Below are 12,918 nucleotides of genomic sequence, written 5' to 3'. Positions count from 1 at the left end.
TAGAGGTAAAGGATGTGGCTCTACAGTGCTGCTGAAACTGTAGATAACTGCTAGCTCTGATAGTAACTCATTATTTCTAGGAGTAAGGGTGTGAATCAGTTAAAACAATTCAGAGGTTTTTCAAAGCTGGTCATAAAATCCTTCATGTAATGCTAAAATCTCCTTCCATTGGCTGATGCTACATATGTTGGAGGCTTTTGGCTTTTTGTCATTTAAAAATATTTTTTAAACATTCTTTTTTCTTTTAATGAATAACAAAAAACACTAAAACATATATATGCTAATAGATGAAATTAATGTGGACAAAAAAGAGACTTGCTTCAAAAGTTCTCAGTAAAATCATAGAATCACAGAATAGTTAGGGCTGGAAAGAACCTTAAGTTCATCAAGTTCCAACCCCCCTGCCATGAGCAAGGACACTTCACACTAAACCATGTCACTCAAGACTCTGTCCAACCTGGCCTTGAACACCGCCAGGGATGGAGCATTCACAACTTCCTTGGATAACTCATTCCAGTGCCTCACCACCGTAACAGGAAAGAATTTCCTCCTTACATCCAGTGTAGACTTCCCCTGTTTAAGTTTTAACCCATTACCCATTGTTCTGTTACTACAGTCCCTAATGAAGAGTCCCTCCCTAGCATCCTTATAGGCCTCCTTCAGATACTGGAAGGCTGCTATGAGGTCTCCACACAGCCTTCTCTTCTCCAGGCTGAACAGCCCCAACTTTCTCAGCCTATCTTCATATGGGAGGTGCTCCAGTCCCCTGATCATCCTCGTGGCCCTCCTCTGGACTTGTTCCAACAGTTCCATGTCCTTTTTATGTTGAGGACACCAGAACTGCACACAATACTCCAGGTGAGGTCTCACGAGAGCAGAGTAGAGGGGCAGGATCACCTCCTTCAAAATGACTAGTAAAATATACTCATGGTTCTTACGTAGATGTGGCATGATGATTATAGCATACTATGCTTTTTCAGCTAAAATAAAGGGAATGCTTTTGCAGATGTAGTTTGTGTGGTGCTGCAGAAGACTAAGGATTTAGTCTTCCTTCTAACCCAAATGAATTAAACTTGTGAGAAAGAAGGAAGTACATATTAGGGCTCTCTTGGACAGGGCTTGGCAGGAAGGTATAGTGGCCTTTGAAACTTCAGGAGGTATTCTCTGATTCCTTCAAAACTGCAGTTTTGTGGTTTTTAAAAAAAGTTATATAATAGAGTTTCTGTGACATAAATAAGCTTGTTTGCTTTTTGCCTCTGAATAAATAATGCATTCCTAGTCTTACATTTCCTGTAACAAAGTGAAATGTGAATAGCAATAAAAAGTCCCAAACATTTTGATCCCTTTTTATTTTTTCTTGGCTGCCTTAGTACTTACTCGATGCTCAGAGACTAATACCAAGTAGAATTGAACACCTGCAGCTCTCACTTTAAGTTATGCTGTATATTGAAGATGAAGGGAATTGCAGGTGGTCTGTATTTCCCAGAACTTATCCCACGTGCCATTGCGTATCTGGAAGGACTTACTGTTCAAGCAATTTCATACTGGGCTTTTTGTGGCTGGATATACTTAAGGCTTTGAATACATTGACAGTTTATGCCTATTCTGGGTTTTATTTACACCTATCCCCCACCCCCAATATGTTGATTTCTCTCATTTTGGAAGTTCTTGGGATGGTTTAAAATTATTTGTATAAGATTTCGTGTTGGGACGTTCTGTAATGTCTTTGCAGGGAATGATTATTTGCTAGCCATCAGTTTTATCCTCTCTGCATCACCTGTTATCTCCTATCACCTGACTACTGCTCTTGTCCATGATTCTAGATTTCTACATGAATAATTGGCATCTTTTTCAGGGTGAGAAAATAGTGTTGTTATTCCTTGCACGTCTGTGAAAGGAATTGATTTTGCATTTGATTTTGATTCTTGGGAGAATAGTGATACCAACAGTCTCATTATTATATTTGTTATTAATAGCAACAACAGAGAATAAAAAGAATTCTGGTTAATGCTCTCTGAATCTGAATTCCACCTTAGATCTGGGTAGTCCTTTCTCATTTTCTCAGAATCATTTTCTGTTAGATTCAGTTGAGCCAGACATTCTTTCTAACCTTTTCAGCTTCAAGAAAAAAATCAGCTAGTTTTGCCATTTAAGAATTCTGGCCTTTCACTTCAACCTTTGCCTGTGTATGGGCCCAAAGCATGTTATTTCAACCATGCAGTGTAAATGCAGATCTTCCATAGTATAAGAGCAGAAACGGGGCATGTGGGCTTTGGTGCATAATGTAGATAGCTGTATTATTAACAAATAAATTGTGTGATCTTGCACATGTTGCTAAAAGAATAAGTTCCAACAGTTGAACTGAACTTCAGTTCAAAAATCATCACATAAGAAATAATGGGTAGGTTATGGGGCAAGGAAAAGTGGAACATAGTACAAATACTGAATTTGAAATTAATCATGATCAAATAAAATGTTTCCTGTGCATATCAAGGGGGAGGATATAGCCCTACAAGATCATCACACATCAGAAAATATGGAATGGATGTTTTGCAGGCTATGGTAGCAGATGTTGGGAGAGGAAGAGAAAGTGGGACAGTCCTTTTAGATCTTCCAGCCATCGAGTCCGTTGCTGGAGTAAGTGAAACTGTATGTGTCGCTATTTAAACAAAATAAACTACCCATAAATTACTTAACTTCTAAAACTCTTTTCAAACAATTAATGAATTTCACAATTCCCTTTTTGAGAACTTAATTCTGAAATGTTTATAAAATCAGATGAAAAGCCAGATAGAAGTACAGATTCTAGCTTTGAATTTTTTTCTACATCTGTGGTGATGACCCTATTACCATGTTGCATTTGATCTTTTCTCCAGTGCATACCAGAGGTAGCTCAGAAGTTAGAGTTATACAGTTGTACAAGTGCTAAATGTCCTTAGCCTGGGAATCACATTCTGGTCATTACAGACTTTTTTGCAAGTATATGTTTAACTAAGGGTACACTGGAACAATATTTCATAGTTAAGATTTCAGTGTCTTTGGTTTTGATATCACTGAAAAGTCATCCGTCAAGTTTGCCTCGCAGGGCCTTTTTCATGTGTTTTATAACGTATTAGACCAGAATGTAAATCAGCTTTAGTTGTGTTTAACTGAATATATTTAAATCTGTTAGAATTCTTTTGAATTTTTTCGGTTTTGTCTTATACCACATCATTATGAAAAAAACCCAGAACTCTTTAGTCCGTATGTAACATGTACCATTTATGACAAATACAGATTGTCTGTACACAATATAGTCACATACCACATTTTCTTGCTTGCCTTTTTAAAACCCTCTTAATTATTTACAACAAGATAAATCATTTAACATTTTAAATTTTAATTATCTGCAGAAATCAGCACTTAGTATTCTATGCCAAACTTTTAAACTCTGCACAGATTCTGAATTTCTTCTAAATAGATTTCAATTAGGCTTCTTACTCATTTTTGCTGGGGAATAATTGGAAATATAAAAGATCCACTTTAATCATCATCCTCTTCTCCAAAAAGGAACAAGATTGCATACCCAGAAGCCTTTGAATTTTTTTACATGCCTTCAGAAGTTTTTGGATATTTGTTTTAATGATTGTTAAGAATTTATTATGATGCATTAATTGTGTGCTCTGTAAGTTATTAAATGAGTTCAACATATTAATCTTTCATGTTATTGTTGTTAATACTATATTTAGGAGTGAAGCCTAAATTAAATTATTCCTTTAAAGATTTTTCTAAAAAGAAAGCAGTATATCTATTTATCAAGGTACATATTTGATCTATGGGGAAATGATTGCAAGCAGAGTTTTGATATAGCATATGCTGAACTTGAATTAAAAAGATTTTGGTTATGTAGAGTTCAAATTACCTTTGACATATTTTTGCAGGTTAGTTACAAATTCTCAACTAAACATAGAGCTCTTCTTTATCATGGAGCCTAACATCAGATTTTAATCATATTTTGTACCCACAGGGTTTTAGGTTTCCAACAGGCCACCTGTCTCAGACATTAAAAAATTCACAGGACAGATGGGAAGGTGAAAGTAGTTGTCCTTGGATAAAGAAATTCTTACACTGCAGGAACAGTCACAATCAAGGCTGGCCAATATATCACACATATACCCCTTTCTTCTACCATTGCTGTATCATGGTTGCAAATTTCCCTTTGGTAGTATAAATATAGAATTCATCACTTATCCTTTTTTCAATAGTGTGATTTGCAAAACCTGTCTCTTTTCCACGTGATCTATGAATCACTGAGGGATAACATGACATGCATAGTACTTCAGCAAATATAGTGTTTCTTGTACACATACCAGAGCTCCTAGAATTCCTATGATCTTTATTAATGATGTGAGCGTATGACTTTTCATTTGTGCAGACCTCTGGCACTGGTTTGAGAGGTGTGATGTATTTGAATATGACAAATGTACCAACCTAAGAAAATTGGTTATTGCAAAGAAGCGTAAAATGGTGATGCTTCCTCCCATGTATTGTCACTGTTTCCAACAGAGATAATAGTTTTTAAATATCACTGGCTAGTACAATGTTGTGGACCAGCTGTCAATATTATATAGCAAACTCTTGGCAGTGTTTTAAAATGCAAGGGACGAATTCTGACCTCAGGTATATGTACCCAATTTTCATTGACTCAGATATTTAAAAGCCAGCAAATCAATTGGAATGATCAATTTGCTATGTTTGTGATGAAGAGGAGAGCAAGCCAAAGAGCAGACTCCTCTGTGTTTGGCTCTTGTGAAGATCCCCTTCTACTCTGGGCTCACCCTACTCTTCCCTGACACTAAAGAAAACATTAATGGTAGTATATACTGTTCAACAGCTGTTGAGTTTGCACAGGTTCAATAACAAGCATTAAACCTGTGAGGTTTCATCTGACTTACATGACAGAGAGGTGCTACCATGTGGCTTGCAAAAAGGTCTGCACAAGTGCCCTGAAGCTTGTACCTAGCCTGTGGCACTAGGAAAGCTGGGTTTCCCTGCCTAGTAATTCATGTTTTTAGATGAACGGTTCAAATGTCCAAGAGAATCCGAGTGCAGGAAAAAAAAATAAAAATAAATCCCATAGTAGCTTTTGGAGGTTGCAAATTTCTATTAGGTAGCTTTACAGTCCATCTTTTGTTGTATACTAGCTACTAATTTAATCTTTGACAAGGGAGGAATTGGAGTTTCCCCTGCCTGTTTTCCAAGCATATGCCCTGTTCACTAGGTAGGGAGGTTGTGTGTGTCTACATGTTCTTTCTAGCCCAATTTATGCTGTTTTTTTGGTACAGAGTGCAGAAAGGATTGAGTGTCCATCCGCTCTGAAAGGGGTGATACTCATGGTTAGCGGGGGCCCTTAGGGTTTGATCTGTCAAGTAGAAGAGTACATTGAACCTGCTATATCAATTCTTCATGACTGTTCTAACCAGTAAGCCTCTGCATGAATAGAAGCACATGTTCTCTTCTAGTATCTGGTTTTGAATAGTCATAACGGCATGGTATTTTGTACAAAGCCTAGCCACAGGGATACGATTTAAGATGGATCTGAGGACACATCAGAGCAGGGTATGTTACTGGAGATAGGTGTCAGGTGGCTGCATGATGGTTGCTCCCTTATCTTGCTTGGACAAGAGCAAGGACATTTCTGGCATAACCAGAAATAGAACAGTAGAGGCCTGTGAGAACAGAATAGTCTTCGTTGCTCAGAAGCTCTCAAGATTTACATGGAGCTGAAGGAATGCAATTCTGATTCTAAGTGCCTTCCAAATTGCCAGCTTTTTATGCCTCAATCCTGTGGCACAAATTAATGCTTGCAAAGAGTATTACATGGAAAATCCATGTAAACCAGATAACAGATACATAGGTAGTTTTGCTTGTCACAATAATGATATGTCTTGGTCTAGGTTCTCTTTGTAGAGATATGGATCCTCTTGAAAATGCTTTGATCTCTAATTGTGCCTAAAAAATAGGATTGGAAAGGACTTGAGGTTGGGGAAAACAAGACAACAAAGGTTATCTACTTCTGAAGACAGATCTTTGTTATCAGAAGCAATCGTAATCTTACAAACTTGCTTGGCTCCCTCTTCAAATTGGGGATAATGCTTGACTCTAGCTCCATTAATATCTGGCCCAAACTGTTACACTGCTGGCACTGCTGGTAGGAAAGAGAACAGTATATGAATAAATCCAACACAGGAAGATGGATGGCAAAGCACTAGTCCTCTTAGTGAGTTTCCTTTATAGTCACTGGGGTGTCAGTATGTGTGGGTACCTCTGGCTCACAAACAACCTTCACTTGTTCATCGTTTACCTATCAATTTCCCTGAAAGTTGGGGTTTGTTTTGGTGGTGGGTTTTTTTGGCTTTGTGTGTGTGTGTGTCTTTTGGTTTTTGTTTGTTTGTGGATTTTTGGTTTTTTGGGTTTTTTTTTGTGTTTTTTTTTTTTTCTCAGAAGCTTGGGCGCATTAAATCTTCCATGACCAGAGCTCACTGAGAGCTATCCTGTGCTCTGAAATCTTAAAGAAAGTCTATTTTGACAAATAATTTCAGCTGTATGGACTACAATACCTGTGTTTATTCTTGTACGGTTATGTATTTGCATAGAATGTAATCTTTTATTTCTGTTTTTCTCTCCTTCTGTTTCTTCCATTCTGCTACACCCCCCCCCCCGCCCCATCTTTGCCCTTAATAAATACGTTTGTTTAGAAGTAAGGATGTGAAAGACAAGCATGCCTAATATTGAAGGACGGTATGCTTGTGCCTAATACATTACAGCAATTGTTCAAGAATAATTCATCTTACGTGAAGATTACTCCTGTAGGGCTGCCAAGGTCACAGGGACTTTAGATTATCGGCTGCATAAATGCTGCTTGTGTATTTTAAAGGAGTAGCCTTAACATTTCATTTGCAGTTCTTTGAAACAATTTCATGTATTTATTTTCCTATATAAATGTCCAATAATATATTTTTTTTTCATTTGTTTCTTCCTTATTTGTGTTATTGTGTGGTAAAATTACTTCGAGACTACTTCCATTCCACTCTAGAACATCAGTTCCCAAATGTGGAGTGCAGGGGGCTGTGAATGAAACCCTTCCTGCTTTACAGTGTATAGGTGTTCTACAAGGTATATGTCAATCAATCTTGTACAGGGAATGTGAGACATGAGATAGGGTGTGAGCCTACCAGAACTGCAGGAGCACTACTCTAATTCAGTGTTCTTAAAAGAAGCCACTTTCATACATTTAAAGTAGAGGAGCTGTAAGTTTTAAGATTCAGGCATTTCAGACCATGACAGAAGTTTAAACCAGAAACAGGAAAAGTTTTGTCACACTGTGCCCTGCACCTCCCTTAGTAAAGGTAGTGTAACTAACAATAAAGGGCAAGACCTTTGCTTTTTGTAAATCTAGGAGCCTATTTAGAGCTAAGTAATCTACAGCAGTTGAGAACTGGCCGATAAACCCTTTAAATATATTCACTTTTTCTTCCTTTGAAGCTGTTTCTTTTCCCTGGAATGCCTAGTATCTGCGTATTTTTGTAATGAGCTTTGTGTCTAACAACAAAATTAATTTCATTTGCCTTGTTTCAGGAAACAAATTTGCTGTGGACTGCCTGTGACCCACTGGTCTTGTTGGTCTCTGACTACACTGCAAGTAGTTGTAGACTGCGTGATCGTATTAAAAGAGGCTTTGCAAACTAATTTAAATATTTTACACTGCTACTTATACGGATAATAAAGCTGTAGTTTTTAACAGGGATTTATGTGATTGTGAGCTGGGAGTAAGATGGCCTGCAGCATAATATTCTAAGAGGGAGAATTTCTGTACAAGGCTGTCAGCTGGAATGTTAATTTAGAGCTAGAACATGTTTTGGAAACCCTTCCCAGCTTTAAATTAAAAAAGTTTAATGTGAACATCTACATTTTCTATACATCTCTACATAACTACTGTGGGTACTATGACTGTCTTATCAGTATAATTCTGTCTGTGGGGAGTTTGTACATTATGTTTGTGAATGAATTAATGAAATGATGCCAATTTTATAGAGGTTTGCTACCTATGTGGTCAAAATCTGGGTGTATTAATTCTTTACAAAATTGAAACGGAGAATAAGAATTTGATGAACTCCTGACATGGTTAAATTATTGCGTAGGCTGCTTGCATTATCTTGCACAGAGAAGGAGAGCACTGAGTTCCTAACATCATCACCATAAAGAGCACAGACCTCGGATATAGTTACTGTTGACAAAGAAAGAGACTGGCCCCATGACGCTAGCAGAAAATCATGAAAGCATCTCAATTCACAGACAACTTGCACTTAAAAAAATGTGTAGAATTAGTTTGGTTGGAAAACCTCTGCACTGTTCATTTATTATTTAATCTTATTTTACTTTGTACAGACAAGCTATCTGGCCTAGTGTGAGGCTTCACACAGCCAATTACTTCAAGGTGTTTAGTTCATATATTATTTAAAGCATAAATCTTGTACAGGTTGTCCATTGACGACCCTGTGAGGAGTCTATAGTAAATGCCTTTCATCACTGCTGACTGACTCAAGCACACAGACCTACCTGCTGAGCTAAATAGGCCAGGAGAACTGGTGGATTTGTAAGATACTGGATTTAATAGCCTTTTTCTATATACTTAAGTGATGGAAGTTAGTACATACAGTTGAAGCCCAGTGTTAGGATTTAAGAAGAAATTAAATTTCATATAGTGTTGTAAATTGTACTTGGTTCTGCTAATTGAAAACAGGACACAGTTAATTTTGTATGCTTCATACTTTAAAATGTATTTTTAAAGCAATCGTATTCAGTCATGCATTTGAATAAATAAAACGTTGCCATAGGAAGCTACTTAATGTATTTAATAGAATATTCATAGACATTCCCTTTTTAAGAAATAGGTGCTGTGGTTATGTTTGTTCTCTCCCTCCTTCCTTAAATCATTCCTCTCAGGCTGTTTTTTTAAGTCTAGTGCAGTGATACCAGCAAGGTGCTCTCTGCGTGGCTTGGAAAGAAGCTTGCTTAAGTAATACGCCAATTGCATCTGATGGGTTTATGTGTCATTAGCAGTGTCTGTCCCACACTGAATGTGCCAGGTATTTAACTGGGGACTGGTATTAATTTCGGAGCTAATACTAAGCCGTTCCACATCAATGCTTAAAGCAGGTGGTTTGAATTGACAGCGTAAAAGGAAAAAAAAGTGAGAGAAAATTACCATTGTACTATAGAATTTCTCTGATTGAATTGACTGATTATTCTGTCAAAAGAGCATTGGGAAATGGGCAGTGGTTACAAGGAGCAAAGAAATAAGAGGATTCTTTTAGAAAGAGGTTCTCTGACTTTGCACAGTCAAATAATTCAAAACAATAAATTTTGATGTTAAAGGTTTTAATCTAGCACTTAAGTCTGTATGTTCTGCAATTTATGACTTTTAAAGGTAGTATCCTGGGTAAACTGATCATGTAATTGTCTTATTCCATACTGTCTCTTTTCAATACTCATCAGGTGATTCAGTGTGTGTCAACCCAGGTGATTCAACATAGTGAACCCAGCTTCCCATACTAGCTTTGGCTTTGAGTTTAAAAATCACCTTTCAAAGCCAACAGCACTGTTGGGTTTGAAAAACAAGTTGTGTAAGACACCTGGAGAATGTATATATGATGGTGTGCGCAGTGGCTTCTAGTATTGCAAAGTTGTAAAATATATAAATAATGTCTTAAGTGAATCTTCCTAACTGCATTAATACCTGATTTCACTCACAACTGAATTATTCTCTTAACACTTGATTTCAATGGAACAATACCAGACACGAATCAGAGAAATAGTCTGAATGTTTTTTTCTAGTAATGTAAATTAAATTGTTCAGTAATGCCCAATTATCCTGTTAATTTTAAGTTATTAACTATGTCCTGTAATAGCACTAGGATTTTTTTCTTCAAGTTCATGTTTGACGGGACAGATTTTTTTTTTTCTTGATTTTGTAATCCCACTGATTTCACCTTGTGGAATTTGGGACTTGCCATCTGCTCCAGTAATGGGTTATGTACCTCTTTGCTGATAGCACTAGTTACCAGGAAAATTTTCTCTCTACACAGGCTCCAAAATCAGGTGATAACAAAAGCAGCTTTAAAATGCCCTCCAATCTGTTCTTGCATGGGTGGCATAGAATTTCATGAACATGAATTAAGAAAATATTGCCAAGTTCCCTCTGACATTACTGAGTTGGCATAATATTTTTTTCTTCTAGTATGTCTAAAAAGAAAATTGGGTCATGAAGAAGAACTAAATAGAAATGCAAGTTGATTTCTCTATCAGAAAGATCTTATGAATCAATCCAGAGACTTATTAACCTTTTGGTTTTGGAAATCATGACAGTTAACCTTATTAGTGAAATTGTGTTCAACCTGTGAAAAAACGACATCCTATAGACTGCCAGAATGGATACTCTGTCTCATTTCTTGTACAAATATGTGTATATTTTCCTTTATGAGCTTTGTGGTTTATATAATTGGGGTACCATTAAAAGATAGGCTACAATGGAAGCTGGGAGTTGGGGAAGTAGAGGGCAGCCTGCTAGTCTCTTCAGTCATAGGACAGAATGTTATATATAATCTATCCTCGGCTGCATCAAAAGGAGTGTGACCAGCAGGTTGAAGGAGGTGATCCTGCCCCTTTATTTTGCTCTCGTGAGACCTCACTTGGAGTATTGTGTACACTTCTGGTGTCCTCAACATAAAAAGGACATGGATCTGTTGGAACAAGTCCAGAGGAGGGCCACGAGAATGATCAGGGGACTGGAGCACCTCCCATATGAAGATCGGCTGAGAAAGTTGGGGCTGTTCAGCCTGGAGAAGAGAAGGCTGTGTGGAGACCTCATAGCAGCCTTCCAGTATCTGAAGGAGGCCTATAAGGATGCTAGGGAGGGACTCTTCATTAGGGACTGTAGTGGTAGGACAAGGGGTAATGGGTTAAAACTTAAACAGGGGAAGTTTAGATTGGATATAAGGAGGAAATTCTTTCCTGTTAGGGTGGTGAGGCACTGGAATAGGTTGCCCAGGGAGGTTGTGAATGCTCTATCCCTGGCAGTGTTCAAGGCCAGGTTGGACAAGGCCTTGGGTAATATGGTTTAGAGTGAGGTGTCCCTGCCCATGGCTGGGGGGTTGGAACTTGATGACCTTAAGGTCCTTTCCAACCCTAACAATTCTATGATTCTATGATCTAATACCTATATGATTATGTACTATACATAAATATAATTACATTCATATGTAATAAGTAAATATAATGCTAGTAGGAAGTTGAATTCTGCAAAGAAAAGTTATTTGAAAGTGTATTATAGCATACATGGTTTTGATGCACCATGTATAATGTTGAAGTCTATAGCTACATTGTAGTTACTCCAAAATGCCTTTGTGAACCAGAAGAAAACTACATTCCATAGGATTTCTATGGTGACTACAGAATATTTGTTCCATTGCTTCCAGAGAAGGCATCTGTAGCTTGTAGTAGCTTTAGGGCTAATACATGGAGCTATGCAGTTTTACTTGCCTTTGAACTGTGGCACTGAAAGCCAAATGCAACATAAATACAACAGGCAATATATTTTATAATCTGCAGACTTTATCAGACCGTTTATAGTTTGGCAAATGTAGCAGTCGAATCTGGAAAAGATACAATATCTTTAAATTGTTTTCTTATGTCATTCAAAGGGTACAACCATTTCTTCTCTTTACATTTAAAAGAAATCCAATCCTCACTTCTTTAGGCTTTTATTAGTTGTAAATGTTAATGCTACAAGGGGAAAAGTATTTTGTTTAGACCACATTTATCTAGGAAGTGTATTTGCTTTAAGCTGGTGCTCAGACTCCTTACCAATTTGAAAGGGAAAAATAGTACATAAGAATGACTACTCTTACTGCTGGATTTGTAAATTTAACTTCCCTTTGTGTATGGAATGGAGAAATATATCTTGCTATTTCATAGTTGACAGCATGAATGATGTAGATCATCATATATATATAATGTGAGGGGGAAAAAAGTTAATACTATGTAGCATGTAAAACAAAAATAAAATTGCCAGTGCATTGTATACAAAGAAAAGAGGTTAAATTGATTGCTATTCGTTGCTCTGAACATATTGCTAGGTGAAGATTAAGGATCAATTCTTCTGCTACTGACTGTCACTCTCCTTACCTAGGATTAGGTTTTGGCATAACTTAAATTGAACATCTCAATAAGTTTTATTTGTCTGTCAGTTTAATTTGATATGTGAGCTGATGAAATTTAATTCCAGTTCTACAAAACAAAAATCAGTAATGTGTATTAAGTTTTGTTGAAATATTTACTCATGACTTCATTCTTTTCCTCAAGAACTTCTTATGTCATTATTTATCTAACACACACACTTGCTTCCTATTCTTGCTCTCCTTTAATCTTCATTTCTTCATGTCATGGTTTCTTATTCTAACTCATGGTGTCACAAGTAGGGAGCGCTCTAGAGCAGGGAAAGGTGAGTTGCATATATCCAGAAGGGGTACGGTGTTACGTTTGTGGAGTGAAAAGTAGAAACATTCTATACAAGAGAAAAATAATCTCAAAAAAATGGAAACTTTTTTAACTTGGATAATGAGTGTGATGCAGCTCTATGTGATGGATGTATGAAGTAAGTTAAAATCAGAAAGTAGGAGGAATTTTCTCTATTTTTCTAAAGACAGAAATGAAACCCTGTCAACAATGCTTCAGGCATTTTGAAACCTTTCCTTAAATCTGCCCTGTCTCAAATTTCATTCTGTAAATTTGTTTGCTAATTGCAGAATGATAAAAAGCTCTGCTGATTTTTCTTTTTACCTATCTCTATAATCTCAGTTGAAAACCATGCTCATAGCA

The 12,918-nt window shown here is 36.9% G+C and overlaps 1 protein-coding gene across 5 annotated transcripts in view; it reads left to right on the top strand.

Annotated features, from left to right (window-relative positions):
• Positions 1–12,918, top strand: part of NPAS3 (neuronal PAS domain protein 3) — a 613,669-nt gene that overhangs the window by 140,855 nt on the left and 459,896 nt on the right. The window lies entirely within an intron of this gene.

Source organism: Neopsephotus bourkii, unplaced genomic scaffold (assembly GCF_033783945.1).
Source record: "Neopsephotus bourkii isolate Nb327-2 ecotype Australia unplaced genomic scaffold, CSIRO-AGI_Nbou_v1 NB_1388, whole genome shotgun sequence".
Classification (NCBI taxonomy): domain Eukaryota; kingdom Metazoa; phylum Chordata; class Aves; order Psittaciformes; family Psittacidae; genus Neopsephotus; species Neopsephotus bourkii.
This window is presented reverse-complemented; position numbering and strand designations above follow the sequence as displayed.